The following is a 24,515-nucleotide window of genomic DNA, read 5'->3' on the forward strand; positions in this document are numbered from 1 at the left end:
GTCAAGTTTTAGATCAGGATTAAGTTTTAGGTTAGCTATTAGGGATTATGTTCGTATGTGATGGTGTAGATGTGTGATGTTTATGTGTTATGTTGTTGTTATGATATGTTTTATGTTTTGTGTCATAAAAGACCTAGGATACTCCAGGTAGTCATGGTGACAGCGCTCATTTGTGCTACCTTGGCAAAGATGCAGGTGGATGATCCACCTTGGTGCTAGATTTTTAAATCAGAATTGAGAAGAGATTTTTAATTAAGAGTTTTAAAGATTTGAATGTTTAAATGTTTTATCCAAAAATGACGATTGTAATTCGCGACTTGTTTTTTAGATCTCGATTGATCAGAAATTGTTTATTGAATTCATTGAATCAAACGAACCGGAAGAAGATTCACGACACGAGAATCAACACGATAAGAAATGGGTGACACGAATGAACTAATGGAATTCCTCTCAGCGAGTCTAGGAGCGACTCTAGACGAGATCTATCAGCGGCTGATCGATTGTGACTTTACACGAGAAGACCCGGGGCTGGCAATGTTTGTGGTTGCGCTCCTCAATGCGTTAGAACGAAAGGGTCGAGGCAATTGCCCTGCAGAAGTGGTGTTGATGTTGGCCTTCGGTGAGTCCGGGACCGCCGAGAGAGGTCGAAACCGACTGATGAGATGGCGGCGTGGAGAAATGTCTGGCCACGACCTGGCCCGTGAGCCAGGACTAGGTGAACAGAGGGACCACCGGCTAGGTGAGATGTCCTTGCCGACCCAACCTGCGCAGCCGCACATCGGAGCGAAAAGACAACGTGATGGGCCAGGCCCGTCACATTCAGTCGACACTCCAACAGCTGCTCCTCCTCCGAAAACAGTGAGGGTGAGCCAAATAGAGATACAGACGTCGGAGACGAATGAGACGTTGGAAAAGAAAGAGAGAGATCAGAGCGAGCTGTGTGCCAAACTCCAGGAGTATAGGGCGATAGCTCGAGAAAGAGACGAATGGAAAAAGTAGTACGAGGATCTGCAGGTGGCCTACAAGGAGGATGAAATAAAGCACCTGAAGGAGCTGTATATGGCAAAGGTGAGCTAAGTGTCACAGGAGGTTCTGGCGACGATGAAGTCCTCGGAGGGATCAAGGGACACACGCCCCAATACAAGAGTACAGGGGCTGTGTACACCGAGAGGGCCCGAGGCTCCTCAGCAGACACAACAGTCTGCTCCCAATCAGAGGAACACGATACCAGACCCTTCTGACACCTATCTTGCTCCCCAGTTCCAAGAATCATTCAATCAAGTGGCCAGAGCAACGATGGATGAGATTAACGGAACCACTGGGCGGAAATTGGGTAGGGTCGTCCCTTCCCAACGTCGTGATCATTCATCCAATAGTTCGGAGCGAGCACTCCGCACGGTAGCGTCCTCGGGGACTGCGCAGGGCGGAACCTCTCAAAAGTCTCGCGTGGTAGACATTAGAAAGAATCTGATGGCACGTCACCAGTTCACGCAAGTGGCCGCGGAGCATCCTCGAGCCCGCCTGAATGACATGAGCTGGAACCCCGCTACGAGCGACCAGGTAATTCCCCCAGGGAATCGCCACTTGATCATAGGAGACAGTTTTGTGAGGGATCTGCATGAGATCTTCGTCTATAGTCAGACCACCGCTCTGTCCTTTGGAGGAGCCTCAGTGGCTCAGGTCATCAAGATGATGGAGTTCCGGAGCGAAGATTACCTGGAAACGCTGGTGATAATGCTGGGAACCAACGACGTCTCGAGAGCCCCAGTGACTCCGGAGAGCAAGTGGGAGCCTCTATTGGTCTGCCTCTTGAACGAACTAAAGCAGAAGTACAGGCCCAGGCTTGTGGTGCTGTGCACGATACCACAGAACCCGATGGTGGGCACCTTAGTGGCAGATTTTATGAATGGCAATGTGACCCGATGGAACGAAATGACCCGCAGTCTGGTGAGAAACAACCCTGGCGAGCTGCGACTTCTGGATCTCGAGAACATGTTGCGCATGATTGATCACATCGCGCTCATCAGAGATGGGATACATTTCAGCACTCAACAAGGGAGACACTGGATCAATGACGTATTTCAGACGCAGTTGAGGGAAGCCAAACAGGAGTTGAGGGCGACCAGTTCTCTGGCTTGGACCAGTTCGACCGGAGGAGGTAGAATAGGGGGAAGCGTGCCCGAATCCCTTGTTAACCGCCTAGGGCCCCTGGCAACGGAGACGACTACAGCTGCACCCATCGCTCCGAGCTCAAACGTAAGAGAGAGGCTAGGGACTGCTCCTCCTCCCAGAGCACAACCGCTGGAAAGTCGACTTGGGAGATCGGTTGATCAGAACAGGAATAACTCCCAGATCGTGTCTAGGAGGAATGAACCGCCCGCTACGGCAAAACCTGCTTCGACAGCAGGACCGTCGACAAGCGCCGTGCCGGCGGAGGGAGTTGAACCGGGCAGCGTGCTGCTTTGGAACCGTCCAGACCCTAGTCATTGGGGACAGTACAGGGCGGACATGTCAACGAAGTTCAACATGAACACATTGACGTGTCGGGAGGACGCAATGAGAATGATCGGCGGAGAAGGTCCCACAGTGTCGCGATTATATCGAATACCGGGCGTGGATTGGCTGTTAGCAGAGCAGGAGCAGTTCAGCTCCACGACTACGCTCCAGCTCGCAGACCTGAATGGATTGCCTCAGGACAATACCTTTGGACCTCTGAATACCCGATCTCTTACGGACGTCCGCCGGAGAGCCAGGGAACTGACGCCACCTGCTCGTAAGGGCAAGTTTCAGACAGATAGCAAGCCTAACAACAAGCATCACAAGATGTACAGGCAGTTTGCTAAACCACCCGGTCAGACGCCTGGCAAATCTTCAAGAGACTACCCCCGAGCGACCACGGTGGATGGGGATGACAGGAGATACGGGGGACTGAAGGCCCCAGTCGGTGACGGCCTGTTTGCCGCATATGATCCCTTGGATATGAAAGCTGCCAGGTACCTGATAGTGGCCAGTTCGGATTATCTCTACACGCCCCGTTCTCTTTTTTGGCCCGACGTGATTTTCTTGACGGCGCCTAAATTGGACTGGGGACAGTCAATAGGCATGATGATAAGTGTGCGAAGGGTGGTCAGCATGGAGCCGCAGGTGATAGTGGTTGCAGGCTCGAGTGATCATCTGCAAAGCAGGGGGTTGTTGTCCCGTCTGACGGATGGGTCGATCACGAGCAATGAGGTCATAGGAGAGGCGATAATGACATTGCTCTCGGCGATGGCTGAGGTAGAAACAGCAGCAAAACAACGTTTAACTCAAAATGTAGTGAAGGTGGTCTTTGTGTTGTCACCAGGGTACGCTGCATTGCCAGAACCCCTTCAGTTTGTGTACACGATGGTCACAACGATAGCAGAGGGAAAGTTCAACGTAATAATTCCTGCCCCGAACAGAATGGTGGAACCCAACAATTATTACCCATCACGATCTGAGCTTCCTGGCGTTTGGGCTGACAATTCCAATGCCATACAGGGACTCAAAGATTGTAGCACAACTCGGTTAGTGTTAGATGAGGTTCTGGGGTTGGAGCTGTCCAACTTCGCCAGGTTGCTGAAGTTAAGACCAGGGGTAGATGACGATCATATGTTAGTACAACAGGTGGCTAACGATCTCTGGTTCAGACAGATGGATCACGCAGAGAATGAACAGGGAAGGACAGTCAGGAAAAACATGACGTCAGCGGACGAAGATCTCATGGCAATGGCTCTGCGCACGAAGCCGCACAATAACTTATGGTTGTACTTGTCACCAAGACTGTGTACCTTGGGAGAGGATGCGTTCGAGCATGCACCGGCAGTGATCAAAGAGATACACGTGTATCTGAAGAACTTGTTTGATGACCGGGAGTTAGCCGGGGGTATGATGTTGCAATTGATGCAGGACGTGAACACGATGTCGTTGGACAAGTTCCAAGCTGACGTACTGGCCACGAGGGCACAATATGAACGATCAGATGCTATCTTGGCTGGAATGGGAGTGGGATGGACGCCATCCTTCCTGTCGACGTGCTATCCGAGGGCATCTCGCAACCTGATCGCGAGCTTCGTCAAGGATATCAGGAAGCTGTCGATTGGCCTGATATTAGCCCTGTACGTGACATTTGGTCATGAGAATTTCGTGAAGGGGCCTGCGAATCTCTTCACCCAAGCGTTGGCAGATTTGAGATTGGATGGACTCCTGACTCTGATTGCCATGACTTTTGGTCGGCTGGGTGATTTGCTTGTGCTGTTGCGTTACCCCGAACAACTCCAGGGAACAAGTCGTGAGTTCAACGCGCAGTTGGAAACCGCCTCACTCAGGAAAATTAAAGACTGGAGGACTCTCCTACTCCAATATCTCTTGCAACAGATCAGAAGTGTCACGGGAAAAGATAAGGTGGCGACGGATGCGGGTGAGTGTAAACAGTATTGTGGCATGCCCTTGCTGACAGATTTGGCTGTCATGATGCGGATCAATCCGTTGGCTCCGATTCACGGACTGCGGGAATTCGTCACGGTGGTGTATGGACCGGTGATGTCTTTCGTATTCCCGGACGTGCAAGTCAAGGCATACAGGAATTCTGTGTTGTATGTCAAGCTGGTCTCAGTCGTAGATTGTTCCGTGCTGAATTGGGTACAGCAGAGAGAGCTGAGAAGGCTGGCCAGCGATGATAGGCTGTTCGGAAGGATAGCGGAGCCGGGTTGGGTGTTGATGGATTTCAACAACAACTTCAAGTGCCGAATGGGCCGCGAAGACCTTTCCCATATCCAGTTTAACCCGAAGCTTTGGAATCTGAGACCAGTAGTGAAAGATTCAGGAGCGGCAATGAGAGCCCCACTTTTGCCAGAGGCCTACGCACACGTGAAAGAGAACCAGCAAGCGTGGCTTTCCGGGTCCAGGCTGCTGCCTGACCAATGCCCCCGATACCCACCGATAAGGAGGATGTTGTTGGAAGTCACATCTCCCGGCATTGCCCCTCGCATCGGAGCAGCTCCTGATGCAGAGAGGAGAATGCTGAAGTGGAGTGAAGGGATGGAGCCGCGCTTCATCAGTTGGAACGTTGCAGCCGCGCACACATTTGACTTCACATTTACTGATGCTTGGAGCAGGAAGAAGATCAAAGCACCACCTTCCAGGAGACCAGAGGTCTCGGCTGAAATGTGGAACGAGGTGTATACTCCCACAGATGACTTATCAAGACTGAAGTGGTCAGGAGAAGTGAAAGTGGTGACGCTGGAAGTGGCAAAGGAGAGCAGAGGAGGCGCATACATAACGATAGAGGACCTGGCACCACATGGCGAGGAGTCCGTAGAATTCCTGGTGAACGATGAATTGTTTTATCACGCAGGAGACATGACCGTACCGGCTCGGCCGGACTCGGGCATAGACACACGACAAGGCCCTTTGGGACCTAAGCCGATACCTGATGCGAATGAAGATGAACTGATGGATCAGGACGATGACGACATCGGGGGAAAGACAGAAAAGCCGGGTGAGACGGATCTAGGAGAGAGACTTGCTGGAATACCGGTTTAGTGAAGACGACGACTGGGAAGTCGATGGTAGTCTATTGCTGATGACGCCATAGTCTTTCATGTCCCCTACAAAGGAGACGTCGGCCGACTTATCCCCGGTGGACCCAATAAGTCAGGCGAGAGAGTGCCGAAATAGGGAACCACAAGGACTGCTCCATGAGTCACCAAGGAGGAGAAAGATTGAAGAGTCAATGAGGGTATCCTTCCTGAGTACGCTACCGCAAGAGGAATGGGAGAGATACCAAAGTGAACTAGAAAGCTAGAAACCTGGAACCGAGTGAACTTCATGGAAAGGTCATGGGACGTGATACGACGATACGGGACGCAGTCCATAAAAAAGGTGGGATTGAACCAACCCATTATGCGTGAGGTCCTGGAGAAAATAATGAACTCCATAGAGTCTGATATTCTGACCGAGTCAGTTACAGAGGAAAGTGCCGATGATCAGCAGGTCACGAAGAAATTACCCGTCAGACGAGCCAAAAAAGGGCTGAAGCGGCTGAAAGGAAAGACAGGAAGTCGAGCAGTGAACCAGAGAGTGGTGAAGTCAAAAGCCAGCACAGTGGTGGCCTCGTTGACGAGCGTAGGTCGTTCAGGCGAGAGCGGGCAAGGAGATGGTGCGACGCTGGCCGGGGGAGAAAAAGAGAACCTGATACCCCCTATGCTCTTGGCAGGTCTGACCACAACAGCCACGAAATCAAAGAAGACTGCACGAACCCTAGCAGACACTAAGCTAGAGATGGAGATCATCAGTCGGTGTGGATCTGGAGGACTTGATGATTACAGGCCCTCGCGAACCAACATGGCCCGGATGAAACTGGAGGGACAACTCAACGTGGTCGAGTACAGTCGAGTCACTGTGCCGGAATCGGTCCACATGGAAGATCCAGCAGGGGTTATGTGGAGATGTTGAAGGCGAGGAACTCCGCGAGAGGGCACCTGATGGCTTGGAGCGAGAAGCGAGCCATGCAGGAATATCTCAAAGGGCTTACGGAGAATTCTAACCTAAATCGGAAAGAATACGGCACGGTAATGTCCTCGGAGGCGAACGAAATCGGGCTGGAAAAACTACTGGAAATCTCTTGGAGGGCGGCCCTCCAAAGATACTTCGACGAGACGATGCATGCGCCTGCGACGGTGGCAGCATACCTGGCTCATCCGTGCACGAGAACTGACCTGCAAGTACGGTTGGCTTGGTGCTTGATGGGCATCAAGAAGGCGGAATATGAAGCCAGTAATGATTTCAAATCAAAGGAACAGGAGCTGGAGTTGATGGAGGCCCTGCGAGCGTTGTTTTCAAAAGACGATTCTGCGATAGCATGGGCTAAGCGTAAGGATGCCTTTTGCTTTGTAAGGTTCGTGTTGGATCGTATTCCCACTCCTGTTTTGGGAGAATGCATAAAGATCATTCGGCAAAAGGGAGTTGATTGCGAAAGAAACTTCTTTAGGGCACTCTTGGAACTATATCAGGATATGCCGTTGGTTGTACCAAATAGGGAGTCGAACGAAATGGAGAGCTATCGCAAGTTGGAAGAAGTGAGGAGGTATTCCAACAAAGGATTGAAAGTGAGCCGGGAGTTGATTGAAACAGTCAGGGGACAGCAAGACTTTGCAACACTAGTGAAATTGAAGTCGTTCCAATAAGTGTCTGGCATACCGGGGATGGCGTATAATCCCTTCGTGAATGAAAAAGCCAGGAAAGCGTACTTCGACTATGAGCAAGTCATAGTGCTCAAATTCTGGGTCGAACAGATTAAGGAAACTGGAATGCTGATGGTGGAACAACCCAAGCTGGGAATTATTTTAGAAGAACGAGTGGTCGAACCCTCGGTTCCCGAGCTGAAGGGGCAAGTGAGTTTTGATTGTGGTTCTTGCGACGGTCCCTTGAAAACCAGCCTAGTAACCATGTGGGAACTCATGAAGCCTTCTCGGTGTCCCCATCCCAACGCCGGTTTAATCTGGGACATGACGGCGGATATCACTTTAGACCTGGATGATGACGCGAGTCTACATGATCTGGTCATGATACACCATCTGCTGGCCATGAGGATGACGAAGCGGAAGAGCAACCCATCCACGGAGCCATCCGAGGAAAGTCCATCGAGCAATTGGTTGAGGCAAGGCACCTGTTTAGCTCAACATAGTGGGATGGAAGGACATGTTTGCAACTTGGGACACTGCCTGATTACGCTGAGCGAGCAGCATCGACAACTGGCACAATTGTACGGAAGATTGAGCATGTCGGATAAGAGTGGCATGGAGTTGGTTGCGGACTGTCATGGGGTGACGGATGTAAACTTGACCACTGCCTTGGGATTTTGTAGCATGACGAGCTCGATAGAATCGCCTGGGGCGTGCCTATGACCTAGTGAGGTCCTTCAGCGTGAAAGTATTCCCTGGAGCATTGCAGACAGAGCAGAAGATTGGAGGCTGGCGAGAAGCTCTGGAAAATGAAAAGAATCTGAAGGATAGTGAGGCCTATCAAAGACCTACTGGTTCAAAATATCGCACCATAATATATCGCAAATATTGTGGGTTCAAGCTCCGCACCATAATGCAATAGTAGGTATCCTATGCACATGGTGGTGATGGATGCGAGGACGCAGCAGGTGTTGATTGACCAACTTTTCTCTGTGCCAAAGTGCGTGAGGTTGGCCAGAATGTCGGAGAGGTCATATGATTTGTTTTCGAAGATCTTTTGGGCAGTCCCGAAGAGATCTGAAGGCGAGTTGCAAGACGTAGTGGGTGAAGAGTTCATGAGGTTGAATGAAGGTAATTTGAGCTAGTTCCAGAAGCAGAAAGCGAGTGGATGCTTACCCACTGAATTCCCCACCATAGAAGAGAAAGACGATTTGCACAGAATTATGACGGAGGTGGAACCGTTGCTGGGAGCCTCAGGGTATCGGACCCGAAGGAACATATTGAGGACCCATGGGGAGTATCCTTGTCACTGCTTGGCGCAGACGTTATGGTACCCCAAACGCGGGAATCTGATGCTAGTATGGGACGTGGAGGAGTTGTACTCTACGGGGTTGCCCGATCAGAATTAACAGGTGGCAATCGTGGTGGTTAGTGCCGTGCTGGCAGTGAGGTGGTTGGAGGCTAACGCGGACACAAGTGAACAGGAGACGGCCGTGCCGACTCCTGAGCAGCTGAGCAACGTAAAGATGAGCCGCAAAATGGATCTTTTGAGAACCACCTGCAAGGTTCTGAGAATACCCAAAGCCATTGAAAGAATATGCTCAAGGCAAAGGTTGATGCCTTGGTTCCGTGCAGTGATGACGTCATGAATAAATGAACGCGCGAAGCGTCACATGTCGAGGAACACGGAAGCCTATCAATCTTTCCAGCTAGATATAAGACCGGGAGCCTATAGGAGAGCATTCCTAACGCACAGAAACGCGGTCACCACGGCGGTGAAGCGAATAACTGGAGCGCCTTGTGTAACTGAAGATGAGAAGAAAGAGGTCTTAAGACCTGACCTAGAACGAAATGTGAGCTTGTGTCTTCACAACAGCTTTTGCAGGATCCGGGAGCAAAAGGTGAATGTGGACTTGCTACCTTGTTGCAAACCGAGGCTGTTGGAACAGGAGAGCTGGGGCACGGCCCGCAATTCCATGGACATGTTGGAAAAAGTCCTAGAAGACAGTGAAGCTGAAGATCAGGATGGAGAAGCAATGGAATGAAGATGATGGAACGAAGAGGATAAGTGAAGACGTGAACAAGAAAGGAAGAGAAGGAGAGAAAACTTGATTGTCTTTGTGTATTAAAACTGGAACTAATCAACCAAGTTTGATTATTGAACTTGTTAAAATTTTTGTTTTGATCTAGTTGAGTCAGACCAAACTTTGAAAACTGTTGCAATTGTTATGACTATTTATATATATATATATAGCCACGTCCCAACTTTTTAATCACAAAGAGCGAAAAGAAGTTTTATGGCAAGATGACGTAAGTAGTCAGAAAAGAAATTTTATCTAGGACACTCCTCATGGTGCAAATTTTGTGAAAATGTTGGAAGGCAGTGAGATGTAGTACGATGCCATTTGTGACACGTAGTGAGTTGAGGTGGAGTAGATAAATTTCATTTTCTAATGCGATTTGTAAGATTAGTTATAGAGAACTGGAGTACTACTTGACGATAACCCGGTGTTATGCGATCAATAGGGACATTGATGGGGACTTGTCCGTGGAGTATGTGCCATTCTGCCAGATTGGCACAGCGCAACCTTCCGGCGGGACAGAAAAAGACGACTAAAGGCCTTAGTAACAAAAAAGTGCTGCGAAGGAGGGTCGAAATATTCCGGAAGTTTAAATTTTTAAAATTTCGATTGACGGATAAGTATTTCTCAGAAATACAAAAAGACGGCCATTTTGACGAAAAAGAACGAAAAACAGAACAACGACAAATATAGTGAAAAACAGTCGCACGAGAAAACGAGAAAAATGAAGCCTCTTATCATGGCAATCACACACGATAAGACGGATAGCAGAGAGAAACAGTGAGAAAGGAGGCTTCAGTGGGGAAGAAATATTCCGCGGAACACTCCCGTGCCACAAATTGGGAGAGATAACAACGTTATCTCGGGAAGATTACAGGAGCGGAGGCTTGGTCCCCCAGAGACTGTTTTATGTGAAGGGACTATATAAGACTGACTTTGTAGCTACTTGGATGTTGTAGAACTTAGCCTAATTGTTGTGATAAACATATTAAATAGTTTCATATTGGTTATGTCGACGGGACCACACTAAAGGATCATAATCAACTGGACTACAACAAAGACGATCACCATCATCTGGATCACCAGTGCTTCGGACATCTTTGCGATACCAACAGACGCCAACGACGATGACAGGGACAGGTGGACGCAACCAATCGGTTTCTGGTTGTGATGTGATCTGGGAGAAGCTCCTGATTGACTGCTCCTACTGCCTGCCATGTGGTATGGACTGAAATACAAGTGCCAAAAGGCAAGAAGCCTAAAGTTAATAGAGGAGACTACATGTGCGGGTTGTGTGGCGTAGATAATGTTGCCAAACTGACATCAAAAGTGAATGATTTTAGCAAATTGTTGCAAACGGAAAGAGACGAACGTAATTTGCTAAAAACTGAATTAGCAGAATGTGAAAAACGAGCTGCCGGCATTGAAACTAGTTTTCAAGACAGACTCTCTACATGTGAATCTTTGAATGAGGTTTTAGATAACAATGTGATAAAGAAGAACGACCAATTATGGACCGAAGTTGTTTCTCGAAAGAGCATGGTAAGCAAACTGGAAGAAGATGTGGAAAAGCTGAAAATCAAGCAGAGTGTACCTAAGCCAGATGATGTTGAAAAGCTAATTAAAATCAACGAACGACGGAAAAGAAGCGTGATTATTCGTGGGTTACATGAGAGTACTGTGTCAGATGAGGCAACAAAAGCCAAAGAGGATGTTGAGTTTATGAAGCCACTTATGCCTAGCAACCAGCCCTTTCGTGCTGCTAGGATTGGAGAGGCGAAGTCGGACGGACAACCGCGGCTTCTCGCACTTACTTTCCAGTACCCGGGCGCTGCCGAAGAAATACTCCGAAAACGATGGTTTACCTACAATGACCGAAAATACTACTACGACAGAGATCTCTCAAAATTTGATAGAGAACAAGCTTACATAAGCAGAGTTGCCAGACGCGCATCCAATACGGCAAGCGAATAATAACACAGTTGTTTCGCCGAAGAACGATATGTCAATGTTGTTAGTTAATATTAGAAGCCTGTCAAATAACTGGAATGAGTTCTTACTTGAGGTAGTTAACAGAAAACCTGGTAATATCTTTGTAACTGAGACCTGGGCTCACATTGGAATGAACAAAAGTGAGTTTTTAATTCATAGCTACCATCCACCATTCATGCACCGCAGCAGCAACCGACGTGATATCAGAGGAGGTGGAGTGGCTATATATTGTGCCAGCTATATCAATGTAAGAGAGGACGATGCGCTTCTGATTGAGAACTACGATGCGATCTGGTGCAGACTTCTTTATGCCAATCGAGAAGTTGTGCTCGGATGTTGCTATCATACTGAACCGACAGACGACGAAAACTTTGCTAACTGCCTATACAAATTGTATACTGGAAACATGGAGAAGATTGTAGCTGGGGATTTTAATCACTGAAGTATTGATTGGAAAGCTCTGTCATGCTCGGGGAGCATTGCAGATCAGCGGTTCTTGGATATAGTGCAAGATAACTTTTTGTCACAGCACGTTGTTGACCCAACAAGAGGGCAGAATGTGTTAGATTTGGTTTTTTCGTCAGAGCCAGACCTCATCACGGAATGTATCGTCGAAGGGAAGATTGGATCTACTGATCACAACACAGTGATTTTTTCGGCAGCAATCAAACAGCGTAACTTGAATGAGAGAAGTTTCAGCCGCAGAAATTTTTGGAAGATGGACGTGGGAAGCCTTCTTTCTGATTTGAAAGGATACGACTGGAATTCACTCCTTATTGGGGATGCAGAACAGCAGTGAAACATGTTGATGGGCATTCTTAATAATCTTATCTCAAAGCATGTACCGTTTGTTGAACGAAGGAAGCGAAAGTACCCATGGATTACAAAACAGGTTTCGCGGGCGTGTAAGGACAAGCGACGTTGCTGGAAGAATTTGCAGAGCAACAATTCTGTTGAAAATGAGTTGAAGTACATGCAGTTAAAACGAGCATCGGACCAATCTGTTAAATGGTCGAAGAAAGATTTTGAAAGGAAGCTGGCGAAAGGAATTAGAGAAGATATTTAGTCTTTCTGGAGATACTTTTCCGCAAAGAAGAAGTGTCCAACGAAGGTTAGCCCTTTGAAAGAGGGTGATCGTGTAATTGAGAAGTCTGAAGACATGGCGGAGTATCTGAACAGTTACTTCCAATCTGTATTCACTCAGGAGCCAATAGGCCCTGTACCCTATGCTGAACCACGAACTGATTTTAAGATGCCAAATTTATCGATCACTGTTGACATGGTCCTTGCTCAGCTGCTCAATTTGAGAGTTGATAAGGCAGCAGGTCCGGACGGGATCCCCCCATTGTTTCTCAAGCTAGCTGTACCGGGGTTAGCTGAACCACTGACTAAGATATTTCGAGAATCGCTGTCATCCGGAGTTGTGCCGACTGGGTGGAAAGTTGCTAATTTATCTGATTTGCTCAAGAAAGGCAAGAGAAGTGAAGCAGCAAACTACCGTCCCGTAAGTCTTACTTCAGTGATTTGTAAATGTTTTGAGCGCCTTGTTCAGCAGAGCGTTATTGGACATCTCAAAGAGCATAACCTCATTAGCGACACTCAGCATGGATTTATGAAAAGACGAAGTTGCTTGCTTAGTCTTCTGGCATTTTTCGAAAAAGTGGACGAATTGTTGGACAAGAGAATGGCAGTAGATATGTTATATCTGGATTTTGCAAAGGCTTTTGACAAAGTTCCACATAGACGGCTAGTTGAGAAAATGAGAGCTCACGGGTTATCGGAGGAAGTGATCAAGTGGGTGGAAGCATGGCTGAAAGACCGCAAGCAGAGGGTAGTAATTGATCAGTGTTACTCCAGCTGGGAAACTGTGTTCAGTGGAGTCCCGCAAGGTACCGTCCTTGGTCCCACTTTATTCCTGATTTTCTTCAAGGATGTTGACGACAGCCTTACGAACACATTGTTCAAGTTTGCCGATGATAGTAAATTAGTCGGACCGTCAAGGAATTTGGACGACAGAGCGAAGCTCCAACGTAATCTCGACCTAATGAAAGCGTGGGAGGAGCGTTGGTGCATGAAGTTCAACGTGGACAAGTGCAAACACTTGCAGATCAGTGATAGAAAGAGAAACGTCGATGGAAGGTACACATTGGGGCTTGCTGAAATTGAGAACGTTGATTCAGAATTGGATTTGGGTGTTACTGTAAATTGCTACGGAAAAAGAGTTGATCAATGCTTGAAAGCAGCCAAGAAAGCCAATGCAGTTTTAGGCATGATCAAGAGGACCATTCAATGTCGTGACCGAGAAGTTTTAATCCCACTCTACAAGTCCTTAGTAGGACCACATCTAGAGTACTGCGGACCAGCATGGAAACCTCATTACAAGAAGGACATCAACACGATCGAGAAAGTTCAACGGAGATTTAGGAGAATGGTGCCTGGGCTGCAAGAACTATCGTACGATGAGCGGCTGAAAAAGTTGAAGCTAACAAGCATGTATGAAAGATTCTTGAGGAATGATCTGATTTTGGTATACAAGATACTGTTTCGACATGGATGTAAATCCAGCGACATTCTTCAAACTGAGTCATAACACGCATCTGAGAGAACATATTCTAAAACTGTAAGGACGCAAAGTGAACCTGGACAGAACCTCTCACTCGTTTGCAAACAGAGTTATAAACGCTTGGAACAGCCTGCCCGAGAATGTTGTACTTGCACTGACCATTGAGACATTCAAGGAGAGTTTGCACAAGCACCTCTGCCTTGAAAACCCCAGCATAATGGTTTCCTAACCGCTTCCGGGATGCCACACCACAATATGATGTCCACTATGACAGATCATTCAAGCCTGAGTGCGTGTGGCGCACCAGGTAATAGACCAGGTAATAAACTCTGAATTAACACCGGTATTATTTGATATTTTAGAATATGAGTAGCTAGAAAGAGGAAAGGGTCAATCCATCTCCAATGGATTTAATATAGAACTGTCACACAAAAACACAATAAAATAGGGTGTTCGAGCCGTGTTTTTAATAGCAATCACGTAGTCTGACTCTGAGGATCCGAGACTCAGCTATGTGGTTGTGTTCGCATGTAAACGAAAGCTGATCAAAAGTCGTTTGACTGATGGCCTAAAAATAGTAACTTTTTACTTAGCCCTAAACAGACCAGAAAATCAACTGGCAAGGTCGAGACGGTGAAAGACGAGTAGGATTAAGTAACTGATGCCTGCCAGTCGTTTATAGGTACTTTTTCTACTCTCCGTCGCTGTGTAGTATTTGGGCGAATGTTACAAATTAATGCTGATTTATGACTTCATTGATAAATTGATACAGCTTGCTGATATATATGCATTTTTATATCGCTGGCATGGCCCTATCCAGCTTGTGCACTTACCGTAACTAAACGGAAGGGCCTCTTTTGTAATTTAGTTTTTTTCCAATTAATGTGTTCATATATTTTACAAAACAGAAATCTGTCTTTTTTACATTAAAGTAAATGTTTTGCCTCCTCTAGGCTGAAGCATTTTACACAAAAAAAGACTTTGAAATATGTGATCAATTGAATGTTTTCGTTAGTAATTTCAGATGAAGATGAAATATCCGGATAGTGTTTTCCTTGAAAATAAATGGCACGTTCCTGAAGTGTTGTTATCATTAAATTTTAGCCCAAGTAGTGTTATTTGCAAATCAATGTTTGGAAACTTGCGTTTTATATTGTATTTGAATAAGTCGAGAATGAAATCAAAACGAAAGACCGGTGATTTTGTTTGTCTCCGATATGAAAATAATAAAATGTCGTTCAATTTCAATCAAATTCAGTTATGCCAGTTTTTGTGGAGAAGTGATTCTGATGCTGTAATTGTGAATACTAGTCCGGCTTTTGCTTATCACTATCTTTTTCTACCAGATAAAAATTTGCTTCATCCGCAATGTATTACGACATCATCCCTTGAAAAAGTTCTTATAATGCATAGAAGTCTTAGCTCTTCAAACTTCGTTAGCGGCTTCAACTCACCATTCGCAGGAGCTACAGTAAACCACTTGCACTTTCATACTCTTCATATTCCTGTCAAACCTTTGCCAATATCAAACTTCGTTTTTGAAATGTTGTGCAATAAGGCGAATATCGGATTTTGTGACTTTTACTACCGGTGAGTCAGGTAACTTTTAAAGTTTGCTATCTTCAAATCCATAATTAAGACGGAAGCTTTGATTATTTTTTAACGTCAATTACAAGCAGTCGTTGTTGTAGCTACATCGATCTCTACCTTGAACTTCTGATTCAATTGGAGAGGTCGATTATGTTTGAGATAAAAAGAGAGAGATAGTTAGGGAAATTTTGTTTATATCGGCGTGGTTGATCTGATGGTCTCGTAAAATCGATCACTGCAGTACCACCAGGTTCTCTTGCGGCAAAACAGACGTTGAAGGGAAACAACCTGTTTCAATGATAGCGTCTTCGTGCTAGTGTCGACACCTCCTCTCTGTATAGCACGCTCAAGAGGGAGGTTTGTATGCAGTCAATATATGTCCATTTTAGGGGCCAATGATTCGACATGCGGGGATCTGAGTGAAATCCCATGTCCGGTTTTAGCGAGCAGGTTATACTTACTGGGGACAACCGAGAAAAATTCAAAAATTCCCTTCTGTCAGATTAAGTTATAAGTTGCAGATATTTGGCCGCTTCGGATTCTCCCACTAGCTCTCGATGGTGAGTGAGGTAGGGTGTACTCGGCAGTTAAATAGGTGTTCGGTGATGAAATAGGTGAACATCTGTTTTTCGCGTCAAGCTTACTTTCGATTGCTGGTATTAGTGGTGGCATTCTGGAATGTAGCTTAGGTTTTTCATTTAGAAACTTCTGTACTACTGATGTGCGAGTTTGTTTTATTCTATACGCATGCTTAGAGATACTCTCCTGGTTTTCGGTAAGCAGGTGCTCAATGTCGGCCTTTGAACTTATGTTCGAGGGTGAGTATGATATTCCGCTGGAATCCGTTGTGGTTTTTAGTCTGATAGTTGGCTCAATGATCTTGATAGCAGCCAAGAAGAAACTGCTTTCAGATCATTTCATTGTGTTTGGACTGGAAGGATTGTCGCTTTGTGTAGATGTGTGAAGTCACTCATTTGTCAGTACCCTGCTGTTATTCTTGTACGATCTACAAATAAGTCTAATCGGTTCACACAGATAATAAAGCTGACCACAGGTCACAACTAGGACGACAGTCGACTACAAACCTACCATCTTCCTCAAAATTTTTAAATCGGCTGTAAATTTGTATAAACTTCAGTTTTTACATTTTTTGAATACAAAAAAACCAAAAAATTAGTTAGTTAAGCATTTATGATTAGTTTCATAAAAATATAAAAAGTTCCTAGCTTCTTGAGGACTTTTTCTGTTATTGTTCTTCATCACCTAAAACATACAAAATTACATAGAACAACTCCTCACTTTTGTTATTATCATTATTATTTTTGAGGATTTACAGTAGGATTATATAAGAATATACAAAATGATTGAGGGAAACAGAAGTTCCCTAAAAGACAAGAAAAGGCGTACCAACATACAACCAATTACCCACGAGCAAGGATTTTCAGAAGAATAATAGTTTGAGAAGAAATCCCAAAAACAAGTGAGAAGTTTCTTTTTCAAGTTTTGGTAAGAGAACACGTCGATTCCAAAACGCGCATATAGGATGTTGGCGAGTCTCTGCGATCTATACCAGAAGTTTGCTTTTCAGACATCCAGGCGAAGTTTCGGAATGTTGAATAACGTACTGCTCGACCCTCTGGAACTGCAGATTGATGGCGAGAATAATTTGATCGTGTCACTCCACTGCACAGCATAATGATAATTGATGACTTTAGATAACAACAGTAGATCCTTTATTTGCATGTAAAAAGAAAGTGGGAGAAGCTTCAACTAAGCCAGTCTTTCGGAATATAATTAAATACTATGATAGCCAACAATCCATCTGGTTGCATCACGTTGTACACCTTCAATGAGCTTTGTGTTGCTTTTGCTCGCAACCCACGCGACGCTTTCGTATGTAAGTACTGGAACAACCATAGATTAATCTAGATTGAACTTGTTTTCAGACGATAAATGATATGAACAGTTGCTCTTGACAAGAAACAAAACTGTAAAGGCTTTCCGTACACTCAATTTGATGTGGTCGTTCTATTTGATGCTTGAAGATATATAAACGCCAAGATCTTTCTCACACGTGGTTTCTTTCGAGAGAAACCCATTGAGGTAAATAGGGATAGTAATGTTTTTGGCTGCTAAGAATGAGATAAGGTAACTCCATTTGATTGCTGGTCGCCCAATTTCCCAAGCTGTTGAGGTCTTGCTGCAGCAAACAAGACTCATTTATGCTACGAATAGACAACAGTTTGGTATCGTCAGCGAACATATAGGCTACACCTAGAACTCCATCAGGCAAATCTAAGACATAAACCAAGAACAGCAGCGGGCCCAAGATGGAACCGTGAGGAAAACCAGATAAAACAAATAAATGATTAGACTCAGTTCCGTCTTGATTTACAAACTTCCAAATTCCGCCTACTCCAATCTTTCATAGTTTATCAAGGCCTAGCCTTATTTAGCTTAAACCTTAAGTTTTTATTTAAACTAAGATCGTCAACGCTATCCTTGGATCTTCGAAATTTCAACTTAAACCTAAAATAAAAAAAATTGTAATTGTTATTTCACAATCATTAAACATGTCCTTATATCAATAAAAAAGTTTTCACCTCACTTTTTACAACTAGTGTCTAACGACCTCAAACGTCGATGCACTTTCCAACCCTTATAGAAAACCCAGGATTAACTGACGGTTTACCAGAAACTAACCATTTCAATTAAGCTAAAGAGTGAAGAACTTCGGTCACTCATCCGTCACTTGATCCCTACCTCTTCATTGACCAAGGCTTAGAATAAATCTTAGAACTAGTAAGAATTAAAGTAGTATCTAACGATCTGCTTGTGTTCTAATTATACCTGAACCTTGTGGATTGATTTACCATTCTCCAATCCTTGATCTCAAATCAAACCCAAACTAAGTAAATAATACACACTAGAGAGCTGGATAAAGTCATTCTAACGAATAGATCTCTCTCCTCAACCCTTCAATTCACGACAAGCTACCCCGAAGATTAAGTTAACCTCACGAAAAATTGTAAAAACTAACAGTTAAAGAAATAGTAACTGACACCCGGAATTGCATCAATCATTCTAACACTTATGTCACGAGATTATTTGGGAAACAAACAAATTTTGTTTGGTATTTTGGTTTGGAGTGACCCATATCTTAATGACAATCAACCTTTAACGGAATTCTTGAGTTTCCCACATCCCCTTTAAAAAACAGAAGGGCGAAAAGCACGCTTTTTTCCATTATTGTCCCGACCATTGAAAATGGGGAGGAACTTTGTGTTCGTGTGTTTGTTTTTTTTTCACGAAAAATCAGGTACCACAAAATATCAATAGACTAAGTTGAGTGATACTTCATTTTAAAGCACTTTCAGTCGTGCTTCAAACAAAATTAAAATTTTTTGAAATCTTCACAGTGTCGAGAAAAACCGGTTGGAAAGTTTTGATTTTTGGTCTTATTTCGAGCTAAAAAGGTTACCGTATATGCTTACAATAGCTTCTTTAAGCTTAGTTTCAGCCGTGAAAACTTATTTATTTTTTCAAGTTAAGGAGTTTTTTTTTAGTGCAATGTTTTTTATCGTTTGCGAAAATTTCGAAAATTATTTCGAAACTTTCAAAATTTTTTGTCGTTTTTCTAATTATCTTCATCAAAAGTTGTTTTCCAATTGACCTACTTTACTATGACTCTCAAATATGCCTAAAATCTATTTTTTCGTTCAGATTTTTTTTATCATAACAGGTAGAAAAAAAACGAAACCAGCTTGCTCAGTAACCAGCTATCTTTATTCAATTTTGTTTTTGAGTTATATTTGGTAAGATTATTCCACATAGTTCCACAGCAATCGGCCATCCTCGTTTAGTTTGTAGCAATAGTTAATGATGTATTCAAACTTAAATATCAAACCGAGTTTCTTGAAGAACTTCAAGCAAGTTCTTTTTTGTTTGTTAAGCAGGTTTGTTTCTGTATTTTTATGAAAACAGCCAGGAACCTAAAAATTGAATTTAAATTTAAATCCGCTAATCTATGAAATAGACAACACTTAAATGTCCTCAGTCTATTTTTCACGATTGAATTAAATTTCGTTGTTTTCTCTTTTGGAACCAGTTCAAACAAGTAATTATTATATCCGATTATATTCTTGTAAAATACTTAGAACTAACCAATCATGATCCATGGCTAAAACTTTCATTAAATTGTAAGGCTGAAACTATAAATAATAAGAAGAATAAATTTAACTTAGCAAACAGTTGCTCTTTCTTGATTCAAAACCTCGCAACAATACCAGTTTTTACTAGATCTATTGAGACTTGGAATTATAATGGTAGGATTTGGATTGGTATTAGACTAAGAAGTTGCACGAATATATCCGGCCGAAAATAAGATAGCGTGGAGAACAGGCTGTGTATGTTATCCGAAATTACTCTATGAGGAAGCCACGCCTGACTTTAACTCACTTTAGAAAAAATAATATCGAAATTCAGCTATGTGTTTGAGGTTCCATACACGCTAGTTCAAATTAGATGATTGGTGCGCCCATTTTACGCGCTGATGTAACGCTCATGCTTGGGTAGATAGTTTTCATAGCTTCGATTATAGCCAGGGTGGCACTTGTTGCAAACTATTTATTCTATGCTTAATGAAAACAATCTTTGGACTCGTGGGTCTGTTTAATTGTTGCTAGCTTAGTTTTCATGAAGGTTCATCTTGCGTGCCGACTTTCGACTAAAGACAATTTTTGAAAGTTAGAAGCATATTTGACCATTTTTAGCCCAGAGTTGGGGGGTTTGAAGTGGCATATTTGGGATAATTAAAGCGTTGACATATTTTGTCTTATCAAAGAGTAAGCGGCGAAATGAATCCTGTCAAATTGAATTGAAGGCGACATTTTTGTAATTAGTTTCTTAAGCAGGCGTAAAAATTATCACTTTGCTCCTTGCATAGCTTTTTAATGGATAAAATAGAGAAAAAAAATTCAAAAAATAAACGTGTTCCATTTTTTGAATATTTTGTACCTTTATTATAAAGATAAACGTATTGATTGATCACCTAGTTGTGTGGAAAATGCGAAATTGCGCTTGGCTTGTTTTGGAAACTTGAAGAAATGACTTTTAATCGGCTTTGTATTTTTTTGTCTTGCGAGGAATTTTAAGATTTTTTGGTGCTGGTCTCTTTTTTGATATCGAATATATATTTTTTCGGTGCTAGCAGCTTGAGAAACTGTAATGCAGTTGTAGGAAATGTAAAAATCTGATGAAGTTCAGTTATATTTCGCTGTTGATATTTTTTTCATGGACAGACTGCCAAGTTTATTTTTGTTTTACTTTTGGTCGCATAGTTTGGATGTGTTGCAAATTTAAGGTTGCATGTATGATGCTGTTTTCTTTTAGTCCTTTGGTGACTTATATTTACACTTAAACAATTTTTTGTACAAGTCGTGTTAGAAATTGAACTTGCTTTATTAAAGAACCTTAAGCACTTCCAGGTTCCTTCCCACTTGGTCTAGAGGTAACGCGTTTGCCTTTGCACCCTATGGTCCGCCCTTGTTTTTTTAAAGTATGCATGAAATTGATTTTTTTTTTGAAAATTTAATTGTCTGACTTACGTTAGTCTGCTTAAGTTTTTTCGGCTTAGTTGCCTTACCACACACTTTTCTTTTGGTGTAAGGATGTTTCATTGTAGTTAAAAGTTTTTTTGATGTAGTTTATCGAGACATAAAATTTTGGTAGACCTAGGTTTTTAATTTATTTTGTTAAGACACGTTTTTTCGACTTTTTTATGTTAATGTTGTATCACAATCTGAGCGAAGCTCTGTTTCGCCTCTGTATTAGGTTTTTTTTTTCATTAGAAAACAGGCGCTTCTTCTTGTTCTGTAGCTTCGCAACAAAAAAAGTGTTGCCTCGTATCTGTTGAACTCTGCTTTTTAGGAGACAATACAAGTTGGTCATCGACACAAAAGAGGTGCCAATGAGCGGTTATGCAGACCTTCTTTGGAAATGGTCCCAAAAATGTACCCAACTGGGAATCGCTTATAACCTTGCGATATCTTCATCAACAGAGAATGTGTTGACTGTGTTCTTCTTGCCTCGCAAGCCAACTGATCGAATGTCTGACTGGATGGCGACTGGATTCCTGGAACTGAGTGGGTATATTTTGGTAAGCACAGACGAGCTGTATGAGACTGTATCTCAACACGAAGTACTGAATTACGTCAAAGAAACAGCTGAACTATCAGTAGAATCGTGCAATGAACTGGAAAGCTATATGCTCGAAACAATAAACGAGTTGTGACGATTTCATGTTTGGAATTCATATCTGCGTGAATTTTAACTGGATATCGAAAAGGTGTGGCCAAGCTATTTACGAACTAACTTGTGTGGCTCATGCGTAAGGGGATTTCCGGGTGCGGAGAGTTTCCAACAACAGGGTTCAGGGTCTGTTTTTTTCTTCGCCGGTGTAAATTTTATATTTTCAAAATTATAAATTTGGTAAAGTTTCAAAAGTTATCATTTATTAATACAGGAAGTTTTTAACAATCAATCAATATAATCTCTGTTTTTATTAAGAGAGGCGTAAGCATTTTTAAGAGTTGTACTGCGAAGCCTTGTTTGAACCCAGTAATCTTTATTATGCGCAAACAGATGAAATGATTGGACATTGCGGTTGTCCACTCTCTGTCTGTTATCTGAGAATAATAGAAAAGTTACCGAAGTTAGTTGCGCTTTACTTGGTTTCGAAAGTCCATTTGATCCCCACAATGACCAGCAAACTAATTGATGAATGGTTCCATTTTTCCATTAGGTCAATTCTATCAAAAAACCAAACCTATGTCCACCAAAAGCAAAAGGTTTTCTGCCAAATTTGGCAAGAGTTATGAATTCGAAGTTTCATTTTTGAAGTTCATCGGATTGAAGCACCTTTTTTACCGCTCTTTTGATATACTTCAAAGAGAATATTTTTTTCTGGTGATTATTTTTGTAGTATAAAGAAAAAATTGTAATTACCCTGCGATGTAGCACATGACAGGAAATTAGCGGGGAAAATATTCTAGAAAGGATTTTTTATTATTAGAAGTTGCGTATCATTAAAACGTACATTTGATTAGCCATTTGTTTGCGAGATCGTACATGTGATATCGATCGACGAATATAGAGCAATTATGATTTTTTGTTACATTCTATTCACCTAATGGAAGTTATGGCTATTGTAAGTGACTCAAAAATATTTCTGATCTAATAAAAATTACAGATCAGAAGGGCCTGGCCGGCGTGAAGCCTATTTTTGAATACTTCATATCTCAGCAGCGAGAATAGATTCCGCTCAAGTAAGCGTAGTGTTTCCGTAGCTTAGACAGCTTGTTTACATTGTGCTGTAACTTTTTTTTAGTCTTCTTGTTTTTTTGTGTCTTCCCCTTGATACCGCAACACTTTGCATTAAAAGCCCGAGTTTGACGAAAATGACAACTGACAAAGCTTGAAAAGTAGTTCTTAACTCAGCATTGACAAGTAGCGACCGCTTCCTCGGCTGCGCTTGCATTAGTCAAGAGTGGTATTCATTCGGCACGCTTGCTCGACTGCGCTTACTTTCTACACACGTGAATCGGTGTTTGCCGCTATCTAGATTGTAGTTAAAGAGACTTGTGTACTTTTTATTTATTGATGCGAGTTGTCGCTTGCCCTAAATTTTGTGAGTCGTCTTTGTTGTGAGTTGTCGTATTACGCTTCCTTTTAGTTGTTTCAGTTTAAAAAATGCTTCCGTTGTAGCACTTTTTTTCCTTTGTAGCTTTTTATTTCAAATTCATATCAAAGGGCTTTCTTTGACGCTTTTTGTCCATTTTACTTAAGCTAGCGATCGGAAAGTTGAGAAATTCATTGACTGTATATTGTCTTTAGGGACAGATGAAAGTATAATCTGGCAAAACACTTCATCTTTAAGCGGTAATTTCCATCACAAAACACGGGGCTCACTTGCACCATGCTTAACAAAATCTAAATTTTATCTGTCTAAATTTATTCATAATTTAGCAAGACCACCTGCCTGTGTAGCTACCGCATGTAGTTTGTATTAATAGCGAACGAGGTAGATCTGTGCGGTAAAACGCTCTAATGCGCACAATGGTAGCAGTTTAGTTTTTCTCTAGCCTTGTTCTTCATTCCTTCAAGTGGATAAACATCAGGTGGTTTTCATAATTTATAATTAAATTAACCAACAAGGTATTAAATAATGCGGCTTCTTAACAATGCTTTTCTATAGATATTGCTAAGCTATTGACTTCTAATCCAAAACTTAAGATTGATTCCCTTTTTTTGATGATTTCCAAGAAACTTCATTACGTCAGTATACGTTTGCAAAAGTTAATCTGCCAGAATTATATCTTCTTGACAGCTTTTTTGAGACATAGGTTTTTCCAGTTATTTCTCAGTTTTTACAAAAAGACTAGTTGGCTGAATTATTATTCAGTTTTAAGTTGAAAATTTTTGCTAGTTATTAATCAGTTATAACGTTATCAAAATGGCAGAAGCAGTAAAAGTAATAGTGCGATGTCGACCTATGAACACACGTGAACGGAACTTGAACTGCGGGGAGGTGGTCTCGATGACATCGCAGACTCAATGTACAATTGTGAACCCAGACGCTCAAAGCGACCCCCCGAAAGATTTCACGTTCGATGGGGCCTATTTCACAGATAGCACCACTGAACAGATTTACAATGACGTGTGCTTCGACTTAGTAGAGGTAGACTTTTCGAAGTTTATGTTTCCATTTGGCTGTTCGTTTAATTTAGTTTGTTCATCTATTCAACCAACAGATGAAAGGCATTTTTGGCGACAATTCCGCTTTCTACGATAAGCAAGTGTATCGAAACCGGGTACTAGACTTTGTTTTGCCGCAGACAACTTTGCCCACAGGATGAATAAAATTGGAGTCATCTCCATATTTAGTATCTTTTTTGCATGCAATATGTTTTCTATTGCAGTGAGTAGTACTGTATCTGTCTGAAATTGTAAAATTATTTTTTTAGCTTGGGAAGCAAAAGGACTCGTGTCTGCCTGTTTTTATCGGCTTAGTTTCCGCATTAAGTAATT

This window comes from Symsagittifera roscoffensis, chromosome 8 (genome assembly GCF_963678635.1).
Source record: "Symsagittifera roscoffensis chromosome 8, txSymRosc1.1, whole genome shotgun sequence".
Taxonomy (NCBI): Eukaryota; Metazoa; Xenacoelomorpha; order Acoela; family Convolutidae; genus Symsagittifera; species Symsagittifera roscoffensis.